Source organism: Lissotriton helveticus, chromosome 12 (genome assembly GCF_964261635.1).
Source record: "Lissotriton helveticus chromosome 12, aLisHel1.1, whole genome shotgun sequence".
NCBI classification, from domain to species: domain Eukaryota; kingdom Metazoa; phylum Chordata; class Amphibia; order Caudata; family Salamandridae; genus Lissotriton; species Lissotriton helveticus.
Genome location: NC_136073.1, coordinates 742,075,014 through 742,089,173, shown reverse-complemented (window position 1 = coordinate 742,089,173; position 14,160 = coordinate 742,075,014).

Genomic DNA, 14,160 nt, shown 5'->3' with positions numbered 1-14,160 from the left:
GCCAGAAACCGGTCCTTGGATGCTTGATTCCGGTCCAGGAAAGACATGGCTTGGCAGTTCGGGCTGGACTGTTCCCATGAGGCACATGGTCAAGGCTGATTTGCATATGGCCATGTCTGACCTGGGATGGTGTGGAGTGCAAAAAAACGATGGATTTAGGCCCAGATCTCTGTACTGGGGTGAATGTATGACATTGCTCTGCATTCTGTCCATCAATTGTTGTTTTTGCATTTGTCACCCCGAGTGGGATGGGTATGCTCAGACGTGAGTCCCATGCTCTCCACACCACTGGAGTCAAGCTATCCAGGCTGATGAAGGCTGATAGCCAGAAACCGGTCCTTGGATGCTTGATTCCGGTCCAGGAAAGACATGGCTTGGCAGTTCGGGCTGGACTCTTCCCATGAGGCACAGGGTCAAGGCTGATTTGCATATGGCCATGTCTGACCTGGGGTGGTGTGGAGTGCAAAAAAACTATTTATTTAGGCCCAGATCTCTGTACTGGGGTGAATGTATGACATTGCTCTGCATTCTGTCCATCAATTGTTGTTTTTGCATTTGTCACCCCGAGTGGGATGGGTATGCTCAGACGTGAGTCCCATGCTCTCCACACCACTGGAGTCAAGCTATCCAGGCTGATGAAGGCTGATAGCCAGAAACCGGTCCTTGGATGCTTGATTCCGGTCCAGGAAAGACATGGCTTGGCAGTTCGGGCTGGACTGTTCCCATGAGGCACAGGGTCAAGGCTGATTTGCATATGGCCATGTCTGACCTGGGGTGGTGTGGAGTGCAAAAAAACGATGGATTTAGGCCCAGATCTCTGTACTGGGGTGAATGTATGACATTGCTCTGCATTCTGTCCATCAATTGTTCTTTTTGCATTTGTCACCCCGAGTGGGATGGGTATGCTCAGACGTGAGTCCCATGCTCTCCACACCACTGGAGTCAAGCTATCCAGGCTGATGAAGGCTGATAGCCAGAAACCGGTCCTTGGATGCTTGATTCCGGTCCAGGAAAGACATGGCTTGGCAGTTCGGGCTGGACTGTTCCCATGAGGCACAGGGTCAAGGCTGATTTGCATATGGCCATGTCTGACCTGGGGTGGTGTGGAGTGCAAAAAAACGATGGATTTAGGCCCAGATCTCTGTACTGGGGTGAATGTATGACATTGCTCTGCATTCTGTCCATCAATTGTTGTTTTTGCATTTGTCACCCCGAGTGGGATGGGTATGCTCAGACGTAAATCCCATGCTCTCCACACCACTGGAGTCAAGCTATCCAGGCTGATGAAGGCTGATAGCCAGAAACCGGTCCTTGGATGCTTGATTCCGGTCCAGGAAAGACATGGCTTGCAGTTCGGGCTGGACTGTTCCCATGAGGCACAGGGTCAAGGCTGATTTTCATATGGCCATGTCTGACCTGGGGTGGTGTGGAGTGCAAAAAAACGATGGATTTAGGCCCAGATCTCTGTACTGGGGTGAATGTATGACATTGCTCTGCATTCTGTCCATCAATTGTTGTTTTTGCATTTGTCACCCCGAGTGGGATGGGTATGCTCAGACGTGAGTCCCATGCTCGCCACACCACTGGAGTCAAGCTATCCAGGCTGATGAAGGCTCATAGCCAGAAACCGGGCCTTGGATGCTTGATTCCGGTCCAGGAAAGACATGGCTTGGCAGTTCGGGCTGGACTCTTCCCATGAGGCACAGGGTTAAGGCCGATTTGCATATGGCCATGTCTGAGCTGGGGTGGTGTGGAGTGCAAAAAAACGATGGATTTAGGCCCAGATCTCTGTACTGGGGTGAATGTATGACATTGCTCTGCATTCTGTCCATCAATTGTTGTTTTTGCATTTGTCACCCCGAGTGGGATGGGTATGCTCAGATGTGAGTGCCATGCTCTCCACACCACTGGAGTCAAGCTATCCAGGCTGACGAAGGCTGATAGCCAGAAACCGGTCCTTGGATGCTTGATTCCGGTCCAGGAAAGACATGGCTTGGCAGTTCGGGCTGGACTGTTCCCATGAGGCACAGGGTCAAGGCTGATTTGCATATGGCCATGTCTGACCTGGGGTGGTGTGGAGTGCAAAAAAACGATGGATTTAGGCCCAGATCTCTGTACTGGGGTGAATGTATGACATTGCTCTGCATTCTGTCCATCAATTGTTGTTTTTGCATTTGTCACCCCGAGTGGGATGGGTATGCTCAGACGTGAGTCCCATGCTCTCCACACCACTGGAGTCAAGCTATCCAGGCTGATGAAGGCTGATAGCCAGAAACCGGCGCTTGGATGCTTGATTCCGGTCCAGGAAAGACATGGCTTGGCAGTTCGGGCTGGACAGTTCCCATGAGGCACAGGGTCAAGGCTGATTTGCATATGGCCATGTCTGACCTGGGGTGGTGTGGAGTGCAAAAAAAGATGGATTTAGGCCCAGATCTCTGTACTGGGGTGAATGTATGACATTGCTCTGCATTCTGTCCATCAATTGTTGTTTTTGCATTTTTCACCCGAGTGGGATGGGTATGCTCAGACGTGAGTCCCATGCTCTCCACACCACTGGAGTCAAGCTATCCAGGCTGATGAAGGCTGATAGCCAGAAACAGGTCCTTGGATGCTTGATTCCGGTCCAGGAAAGACATGGCTTGGCAGTTCGGGCTGGACTGTTCCCATGAGGCACAGCGTAAAGGCTGATTTGCATATGGCCATGTCTGACCTGGTGTGGTGTGGAGTGCAAAAAAACGATGGATTTAGGCCCAGATCTCTGTACTGGGGTGAATGTATGACATTGCTCTGCATTCTGTCCATCAATTGTTGTTTTTGCATTTGTCACCCCGAGTGGGATGGGTATGCTCAGACGTTAGTCCCATGCTCTCCACACCACTGGAGTCAAGCTATCCAGGCTGATGAAGGCTGATAGCCAGAAACAGGTCCTTGGATGCTTGATTCCGGTCCAGGAAAGACATGGCTTGGCAGTTCGGGCTGGACTGTTCCCATGAGGCACAGCGTAAAGGCTGATTTGCATATGGCCATGTCTGACCTGGTGTGGTGTGGAGTGCAAAAAAACGATGGATTTAGGCCCAGATCTCTGTACTGGGGTGAATGTATGACATTGCTCTGCATTCTGTCCATCAATTGTTGTTTTTGCATTTGTCACCCCGAGTGGGATGGGTATGCTCAGACGTGAGTCCCATGCTCTCCACACCACTGGAGTCAAGCTATCCAGGCTGATGAAGGCTGATAGCCAGAAACCGGTCCTTGGATGCTTGATTCCGGTCCAGGAAAGACATGGCTTGGCATTACAGGCTGGACTGTTCCCATGAGGCACAGGGTCAAGGCTGATTTGCATATGGCCATGTCTGACCTGGGGTGGTGTGGAGTGCAAAAAAACGATGGATTTAGGCCCAGATCTCTGTACTGGGGTGAATGTATGACATTGCTCTGCATTCTGTCCATCAATTGTTGTTTTTGCATTTGTCACCCCGAGTGGGATGGGTATGCTCAGACGTGAGTCCCATACTCTCCACACCACTGGAGTCAAGCTATCCAGGCTGATGAAGGCTGATAGCCAGAAACCGGTCCTTGGATGCTTGATTCCGGTCCAGGAAAGACATGGCTTGGCAGTTCGGGCTGGACTGTTCCCATGAGGCACAGGGTCAAGGCTGATTTGCATATGGCCATGTCTGACCTGGGGTGGTGTGGAGTGCAAAAAAACGATGGATTTAGGCCCAGATCTCTGTACTGGGGTGAATGTATGACATTGCTCTGCATTCTGTCCATCAATTGTTGTTTTTGCATTTGTCACCCCGATTTGGATGGGTATGCTCAGACGTGAGTCCCATGCTCTCCACACCACTGGAGTCAAGCTATCCAGGCTGATGAAGGCTGATAGCCAGAAACCGGTCCTTGGATGCTTGATTCCGGTCCAGGAAAGACACGGCTTGGCAGTTCGGGCTGGACTGTTCCCATGAGGCACAGGGTCAAGGCTGATTTGCATATGGCCATGTCTGACCTGGGGTGGTGTGGAGTGCAAAAAAACGACAGATTTAGGCCCAGATCTCTGTACTGGGGTGAATGTATGACATTGCTCTGCATTCTGTCCATCAATTGTTGTTTTTGCATTTGTCACCCCGAGTGGGATGGGTATGCTCAGACGTAAATCCCATGCTCTCCACACCACTGGAGTCAAGCTATCCAGGCTGATGAAGGCTCATAGCCAGAAACCGGTCCTTGGATGCTTGATTCCGGTCCAGGAAAGACATGGCTTGGCAGTTCGGGCTGGACTCTTCCCATGAGGCACAGGGTCAAGGCTGATTTGCATATGGCCATGTCTGAGCTGGGGTGGTGTGGAGTGCAAAAAAACGATGGATTTAGGCCCAGATCTCTGTACTGGGGTGAATGTATGACATTGCTCTGCATTCTGTCCATCAATTGTTGTTTTTGCATTTGTCACCCCGAGTGGGATGGGTATGCTCATATGTGAGTGCCATGCTCTCCACACCACTGGAGTCAAGCTATCCAGGCTGACGAAGGCTGATAGCCAGAAACCGGTCCTTGGATGCTTGATTCCGGTCCAGGAAAGACATGGCTTGGCAGTTCGGGCTGGACTGTTCCCATGAGGCACAGGGTCAAGGCTGATTTGCATATGGCCATGTCTGACCTGGGGTGGTGTGGAGTGCAAAAAAACGATGGATTTAGGCCCAGATCTCTGTACTGGGGTGAATGTATGACATTGCTCTGCATTCTGTCCATCAATTGTTGTTTTTGCATTTGTCACCCCGAGTGGGATGGGTATGCTCAGACGTGAGTCCCATGCTCTCCACACCACTGGAGTCAAGCTATCCAGGCTGATGAAGGCTGATAGCCAGAAACCGGCGCTTGGATGCTTGATTCCGGTCCAGGAAAGACATGGCTTGGCAGTTCGGGCTGGACAGTTCCCATGAGGCACAGGGTCAAGTCTGATTTGCATATGGCCATGTCTGACCTGGGGTGGTATGGAGTGCAAAAAAAGATGGATTTAGGCCCAGATCTCTGTACTGGGGTGAATGTATGACATTGCTCTGCATTCTGTCCATCAATTGTTGTTTTTGCATTTGTCACCCCGAGTGGGATGGGTATGCTCAGACGTGAGTCCCATGCTCTCCACACCACTGGAGTCAAGCTATCCAGGCTGATGAAGGCTGATAGCCAGAAACCGGTCCTTGGATGCTTGATTCCGGTCCAGGAAAGACATGGCTTGGCAGTTCGGGCTGGACTGTTCCCATGAGGCACAGGGTCAAGGCTGATTTGCATATGGCCATGTCTGACCTGGGGTGGTGTGGAGTGCAAAAAAACGACAGATTTAGGCCCAGATCTCTGTACTGGGGTGAATGTATGACATTGCTCTGCATTCTGTCCATCAATTTTTGTTTTTGCATTTGTCACCCCGAGTGGGATGGGTATGCTCAGACGTGAGTCCCATGCTCTCCACACCACTGGAGTCAAGCTATCCAGGCTGATAGCCAGAAACCGGTCCTTGGATGCTTGATTCCGGTCCAGGAAAGACATGGCTTGGCAGTTCGGGCTGGACTGTTCCCATGAGGCACAGGGTCAAGGCTGATTTGCATATGGCCATGTCTGACCTGGGGTGGTGTGGAGTGCAAAAAAACGATGGATTTAGGCCCAGATCTCTGTACTGGGGTGAATGTATGACATTGCTCTGCATTCTGTCCATCAATTGTTGTTTTTGCATTTGTCACCCCGAGTGGGATGGGTATGCTCAGACGTGAGTCCCATGCTCTCCACACCACTGGAGTCAAGCTATCCAGGCTGATGAAGGCTGATAGCCAGAAACCGGCGCTTGGATGCTTGATTCCGGTCCAGGAAAGACATGGCTTGGCAGTTTGGGCTGGACTGTTCCCATGAGGCACAGGGTCAAGGCTGATTTGCATATGGCCATGTCTGACCTGGGGTGGTGTGGAGTGCAAAAAAAGATGGATTTAGGCCCAGATCTCTGTACTGGGGTGAATGTATGACATTGCTCTGCATTCTGTCCATCAATTGTTATTTTTGCATTTGTCACCCCGAGTGGGATGGGTATGCTCAGACGTGAGTCCCATGCTCTCCACACCACTGGAGTCAAGCTATCCAGGCTGATGAAGGCTGATAGCCAGAAACCGGTCCTTGGATGCTTGATTCCGGTCCAGGAAAGACATGGCTTGGCAGTTCGGGCTGGACTGTTCCCATGAGGCACAGGGTCAAGGCTGATTTGCATATGGCCATGTCTGACCTGGGGTGGTGTGGAGTGCAAAAAAACGATGGATTTAGGCCCAGATCTCTGTACTGGGGTGAATGTATGACATTGTTTTGCCTTCTGTCCATCAATTGTTGTTTTTGCATTTGTCACCCCGAGTGGGATGGGTATGCTCAGACGTGAGTCCCATGCTCTCCACACCACTGGAGTCAAGCTATCCAGGCTGATGAAGGCTGATAGCCAGAAACCGGTCCTTGGATGCTTGATTCCGGTCAAGAAAAGACATGGCTTGGCAGTTCGGGCTGGACTGTTCCCATGAGGCACATGGTCAAGGCTGATTTGCATATGGCCATGTCTGACCTGGGGTGGTGTGGAGTGCAAAAAAACGATGGATTTAGGCCCAGATCTCTGTACTGGGGTGAATGTATGACATTGCTCTGCATTCTGTCCATCAATTGTTGTTTTTGCATTTGTCACCCCGAGTGGGATGGGTATGCTCAGACGTGAGTCCCATGCTCTCCACACCACTGGAGTCAAGCTATCCAGGCTGATGAAGGCTGATAGCCAGAAACCGGTCCTTGGATGCTTGATTCCGGTCCAGGAAAGACATGGCTTGGCAGTTCGGGCTGGACTCTTCCCATGAGGCACAGGGTCAAGGCTGATTTGCATATGGCCATGTCTGACCTGGGGTGGTGTGGAGTGCAAAAAAACTATTTATTTAGGCCCAGATCTCTGTACTGGGGTGAATGTATGACATTGCTCTGCATTCTGTCCATCAATTGTTGTTTTTGCATTTGTCACCCCGAGTGGGATGGGTATGCTCAGACGTGAGTCCCATGCTCTCCACACCACTGGAGTCAAGCTATCCAGGCTGATGAAGGCTGATAGCCAGAAACCGGTCCTTGGATGCTTGATTCCGGTCCAGGAAAGACATGGCTTGGCAGTTCGGGCTGGACTGTTCCCATGAGGCACAGGGTCAAGGCTGATTTGCATATGGCCATGTCTGACCTGGGGTGGTGTGGAGTGCAAAAAAACGATGGATTTAGGCCCAGATCTCTGTACTGGGGTGAATGTATGACATTGCTCTGCATTCTGTCCATCAATTGTTCTTTTTGCATTTGTCACCCCGAGTGGGATGGGTATGCTCAGACGTGAGTCCCATGCTCTCCACACCACTGGAGTCAAGCTATCCAGGCTGATGAAGGCTGATAGCCAGAAACCGGTCCTTGGATGCTTGATTCCGGTCCAGGAAAGACATGGCTTGGCAGTTCGGGCTGGACTGTTCCCATGAGGCACAGGGTCAAGGCTGATTTGCATATGGCCATGTCTGACCTGGGGTGGTGTGGAGTGCAAAAAAACGATGGATTTAGGCCCAGATCTCTGTACTGGGGTGAATGTATGACATTGCTCTGCATTCTGTCCATCAATTGCTGTTTTTGCATTTGTCACCCCGAGTGGGATGGGTATGCTCAGACGTAAATCCCATGCTCTCCACACCACTGGAGTCAAGCTATCCAGGCTGATGAAGGCTGATAGCCAGAAACCGGTCCTTGGATGCTTGATTCCGGTCCAGGAAAAACATGGCTTGCAGTTCGGGCTGGACTGTTCCCATGAGGCACAGGGTCAAGGCTGATTTTCATATGGCCATGTCTGACCTGGGGTGGTGTGGAGTGCAAAAAAACGATGGATTTAGGCCCAGATCTCTGTACTGGGGTGAATGTATGACATTGCTCTGCATTCTGTCCATCAATTGTTGTTTTTGCATTTGTCACCCCGAGTGGGATGGGTATGCTCAGACGTGAGTCCCATGCTCGCCACACCACTGGAGTCAAGCTATCCAGGCTGATGAAGGTTCATAGCCAGAAACCGGGCCTTGGATGCTTGATTCCGGTCCAGGAAAGACATGGCTTGGCAGTTCGGGCTGGACTCTTCCCATGAGGCACAGGGTCAAGGCTGATTTGCATATGGCCATGTCTGAGCTGGGGTGGTGTGGAGTGCAAAAAAACGATGGATTTAGGCCCAGATCTCTGTACTGGGGTGAATGTATGACATTGCTCTGCATTCTGTCCATCAATTGTTGTTTTTGCATTTGTCACCCCGAGTGGGATGGGTATGCTCAGATGTGAGTGCCATGCTCTCCACACCACTGGAGTCAAGCTATCCAGGCTGACGAAGGCTGATAGCCAGAAACCGGTCCTTCGATGCTTGATTCCGGTCCAGGAAAGACATGGCTTGGCAGTTCGGGCTGGACTGTTCCCATGAGGCACAGGGTCAAGGCTGATTTGCATATGGCCATGTCTGACCTGGGGTGGTGTGGAGTGCAAAAAAACGATGGATTTAGGCCCAGATCTCTGTACTGGGGTGAATGTATGACATTGCTCTGCATTCTGTCCATCAATTGTTGTTTTTGCATTTGTCACCCCGAGTGGGATGGGTATGCTCAGACGTGAGTCCCATGCTCTCCACACCACTGGAGTCAAGCTATCCAGGCTGATGAAGGCTGATAGCCAGAAACCGGCGCTTGGATGCTTGATTCCGGTCCAGGAAAGACATGGCTTGGCAGTTCGGGCTGGACAGTTCCCATGAGGCACAGGGTCAAGGCTGATTTGCATATGGCCATGTCTGACCTGGGGTGGTGTGGAGTGCAAAAAAAGATGGATTTAGGCCCAGATCTCTGTACTGGGGTGAATGTATGACATTGCTCTGCATTCTGTCCATCAATTGTTGTTTTTGCATTTGTCACCCCGAGTGGGATGGGTATGCTCAGACGTGAGTCCCATGCTCTCCACACCACTGGAGTCAAGCTATCCAGGCTGATGAAGGCTGATAGCCAGAAACCGGTCCTTGGATGCTTGATTCCGGTCCAGGAAAGACATGGCTTGGCAGTTCGGGCTGGACTGTTCCCATGAGGCACAGGGTCAAGGCTGATTTGCATATGGCCATGTCTGACCTGGGGTGGTGTGGAGTGCAAAAAAACGACAGATTTAGGCCCAGATCTCTGTACTGGGGTGAATGTATGACATTGCTCTGCATTCTGTCCATCAATTTTTGTTTTTGCATTTGTCACCCCGAGTGGGATGGGTATGCTCAGACGTGAGTCCCATGCTCTCCACACCACTGGAGTCAAGCTATCCAGGCTGATAGCCAGAAACCGGTCCTTGGATGCTTGATTCCGGTCCAGGAAAGACATGGCTTGGCAGTTCGGGCTGGACTCTTCCCATGAGGCACAGGGTCAAGGCTGATTTGCATATGGCCATGTCTGACCTGGGGTGGTGTGGAGTGCAAAAAAACGATTTATTTAGGCCCAGATCTCTGTACTGGGGTGAATGTATGACATTGCTCTGCATTCTGTCCATCAATTGTTGTTTTTGCATTTGTCACCCAGAGTGGGATGGGTATGCTCAGACGTGAGTCCCATGCTCTCCACACCACTGGAGTCAAGCTATCCAGGCTGATGAAGGCTGATAGCCAGAAACCGGTCCTTGGATGCTTGATTCCGGTCCAGGAAAGACATGGCTTGGCAGTTCGGGCTGGACTGTTCCCATGAGGCACAGGGTCAAGGCTGATTTGCATATGGCCATGTCTGACCTGGGGTGGTGTGGAGTGCAAAAAAACGATGGATTTAGGCCCAGATCTCTGTACTGGGGTGAATGTATGACATTGCTCTGCATTCTGTCCATCAATTTTTGTTTTTGCATTTGTCACCCCGAGTGGGATGGGTATGCTCAGACGTGAGTCCCATGCTCTCCACACCACTGGAGTCAAGCTATCCAGGCTGATAGCCAGAAACCGGTCCTTGGATGCTTGATTCCGGTCCAGGAAAGACATGGCTTGGCAGTTCGGGCTGGACTGTTCCCATGAGGCACAGGGTCAAGGCTGATTTGCATATGGCCATGTCTGACCTGGGGTGGTGTGGAGTGCAAAAAAACGATGGATTTAGGCCCAGATCTCTGTACTGGGGTGAATGTATGACATTGCTCTGCATTCTGTCCATCAATTGTTGTTTTTGCATTTGTCACCCCGAGTGGGATGGGTATGCTCAGACGTGAGTCCCATGCTCTCCACACCACTGGAGTCAAGCTATCCAGGCTGATGAAGGCTGATAGCCAGAAACCGGCGCTTGGATGCTTGATTCCGGTCCAGGAAAGACATGGCTTGGCAGTTTGGGCTGGACTGTTCCCATGAGGCACAGGGTCAAGGCTGATTTGCATATGGCCATGTCTGACCTGGGGTGGTGTGGAGTGCAAAAAAAGATGGATTTAGGCCCAGATCTCTGTACTGGGGTGAATGTATGACATTGCTCTGCATTCTGTCCATCAATTGTTATTTTTGCATTTGTCACCCCGAGTGGGATGGGTATGCTCAGACGTGAGTCCCATGCTCTCCACACCACTGGAGTCAAGCTATCCAGGCTGATGAAGGCTGATAGCCAGAAACCGGTCCTTGGATGCTTGATTCCGGTCCAGGAAAGACATGGCTTGGCAGTTCGGGCTGGACTGTTCCCATGAGGCACATGGTCAAGGCTGATTTGCATATGGCCATGTCTGACCTGGGGTGGTGTGGAGTGCAAAAAAACGATGGATTTAGGCCCAGATCTCTGTACTGGGGTGAATGTATGACATTGCTCTGCATTCTGTCCATCAATTGTTGATTTTGCATTTGTCACCCCGAGTGGGATGGGTATGCTCAGACGTGAGTCCCATGCTCTCCACACTACTGGAGTCAAGCTATCCAGGCTGATGAAGGCTGATAGCCAGAAACCGGTCCTTGGATGCTTGATTCCGGTCCAGGAAAGACATGGCTTGGCAGTTCGGGCTGGACTCTTCCCATGAGGCACAGGGTCAAGGCTGATTTGCATATGGCCATGTCTGACCTGGGGTGGTGTGGAGTGCAAAAAAACTATTTATTTAGGCCCAGATCTCTGTACTGGGGTGAATGTATGACATTGCTCTGCATTCTGTCCATCAATTGTTGTTTTTGCATTTGTCACCCCGAGTGGGATGGGTATGCTCAGACGTGAGTCCCATGCTCTCCACACCACTGGAGTCAAGCTATCCAGGCTGATGAAGGCTGATAGCCAGAAACCGGTCCTTGGATGCTTGATTCCGGTCCAGGAAAGACATGGCTTGGCAGTTCGGGCTGGACTGTTCCCATGAGGCACAGGGTCAAGGCTGATTTGCATATGGCCATGTCTGACCTGGGGTGGTGTGGAGTGCAAAAAAACGATGGATTTAGGCCCAGATCTCTGTACTGGGGTGAATGTATGACATTGCTCTGCATTCTGTCCATCAATTGTTCTTTTTGCATTTGTCACCCCGAGTGGGATGGGTATGCTCAGACGTGAGTCCCATGCTCTCCACACCACTGGAGTCAAGCTATCCAGGCTGATGAAGGCTGATAGCCAGAAACCGGTCCTTGGATGCTTGATTCCGGTCCAGGAAAGACATGGCTTGGCAGTTCGGGCTGGACTGTTCCCATGAGGCACAGGGTCAAGGCTGATTTGCATATGGCCATGTCTGAGCTGGGGTGGTGTGGAGTGCAAAAAAACGATGGATTTAGGCCCAGATCTCTGTACTGGGGTGAATGTATGACATTGCTCTGCATTCTGTCCATCAATTGTTGTTTTTGCATTTGTCACCCCGAGTGGGATGGGTATGCTCAGATGTGAGTGCCATGCTCTCCACACCACTGGAGTCAAGCTATCCAGGCTGACGAAGGCTGATAGCCAGAAACCGGTCCTTGGATGCTTGATTCCGGTCCAGGAAAGACATGGCTTGGCAGTTCGGGCTGGACTGTTCCCATGAGGCACAGGGTCAAGGCTGATTTGCATATGGCCATGTCTGACCTGGGGTGGTGTGGAGTGCAAAAAAACGATGGATTTAGGCCCAGATCTCTGTACTGGGGTGAATGTATGACATTGCTCTGCATTCTGTCCATCAATTGTTGTTTTTGCATTTGTCACCCCGAGTGGGATGGGTATGCTCAGACGTGAGTCCCATGCTCTCCACACCACTGGAGTCAAGCTATCCAGGCTGATGAAGGCTGATAGCCAGAAACCGGCGCTTGGATGCTTGATTCCGGTCCAGGAAAGACATGGCTTGGCAGTTCGGGCTGGACAGTTCCCATGAGGCACAGGGTCAAGGCTGATTTGCATATGGCCATGTCTGACCTGGGGTGGTGTGGAGTGCAAAAAAAGATGGATTTAGGCCCAGATCTCTGTACTGGGGTGAATGTATGACATTGCTCTGCATTCTGTCCATCAATTGTTGTTTTTGCATTTGTCACCCCGAGTGGGATGGGTATGCTCAGACGTGAGTCCCATGCTCTCCACACCACTGGAGTCAAGCTATCCAGGCTGATGAAGGCTGATAGCCAGAAACCGGTCCTTGGATGCTTGATTCCGGTCCAGGAAAGACATGGCTTGGCATTTCGGGCTGGACTGTTCCCATGAGGCACAGGGTCAAGGCTGATTTGCATATGGCCATGTCTGACCTGGGGTGGTGTGGAGTGCAAAAAAACGATAGATTTAGGCCCAGATCTCTGTACTGGGGTGAATGTATGACATTGCTCTGCATTCTGTCCATCAATTTTTGTTTTTGCATTTGTCACCCCGAGTGGGATGGGTATGCTCAGACGTGAGTCCCATGCTCTCCACACCACTGGAGTCAAGCTATCCAGGCTGATAGCCAGAAACCGGTCCTTGGATGCTTGATTCCGGTCCAGGAAAGACATGGCTTGGCAGTTCGGGCTGGACTCTTCCCATGAGGCAAAGGGTCAAGGCTGATTTGCATATGGCCATGTCTGACCTGGGGTGGTGTGGAGTGCAAAAAAACGATTTATTTAGGCCCAGATCTCTGTACTGGGGTGAATGTATGACATTGCTCTGCATTCTGTCCATCAATTGTTGTTTTTGCATTTGTCACCCCGAGTGGAATGGGTATGCTCAGACGTGAGTCCCATGCTCTCCACACCACTGGAGTCAAGCTATCCAGGCTGATGAAGGCTGATAGCCAGAAACCGGTCCTTGGATGCTTGATTCCGGTCCAGGAAAGACATGGCTTGGCAGTTCGGGCTGGACTGTTCCCATGAGGCACAGGGTCAAGGCCGATTTGCATATGGCCATGTCTGACCTGGGGTGGTGTGGAGTGCAAAAAAACGATGGATTTAGGCCCAGATCTCTGTACTGGGGTGAATGTATGACATTGCTCTGCATTCTGTCCATCAATTGTTGTTTTTGCATTTGTCACCCCGAGTGGGATGGGTATGCTCAGACGTAAATCCCATGCTCTCCACACCACTGGAGTCAAGCTATCCAGGCTGATGAAGGCTGATAGCCAGAAACCGGTCCTTGGATGCTTGATTCCGGTCCAGGAAAGACATGGCTTGCAGTTCGGGCTGGACTGTTCCCATGAGGCACAGGGTCAAGGCTGATTTTCATATGGCCATGTCTGACCTGGGGTGGTGTGGAGTGCAAAAAAACGATGGATTTAGGCCCAGATCTCTGTACTGGGGTGAATGTATGACATTGCTCTGCATTCTGTCCATCAATTGTTGTTTTTGCATTTGTCACCCCGAGTGGGATGGGTATGCTCAGATGTGAGTGCCATGCTCTCCACACCACTGGAGTCAAGCTATCCAGGCTGACGAAGGCTGATAGCCAGAAACCGGTCCTTGGATGCTTGATTCCGGTCCAGGAAAGACATGGCTTGGCAGTTCGGGCTGGACTGTTCCCATGAGGCACAGGGTCAAGGCTGATTTGCATATGGCCATGTCTGACCTGGGGTGGTGTGGAGTGCAAAAAAACGATGGATTTAGGCCCAGATCTCTGTACTGGGGTGAATGTATGACATTGCTCTGCATTCTGTCCATCAATTGTTGTTTTTGCATTTGTCACCCCGAGTGGGATGGGTATGCTCAGACGTGAGTCCCATGCT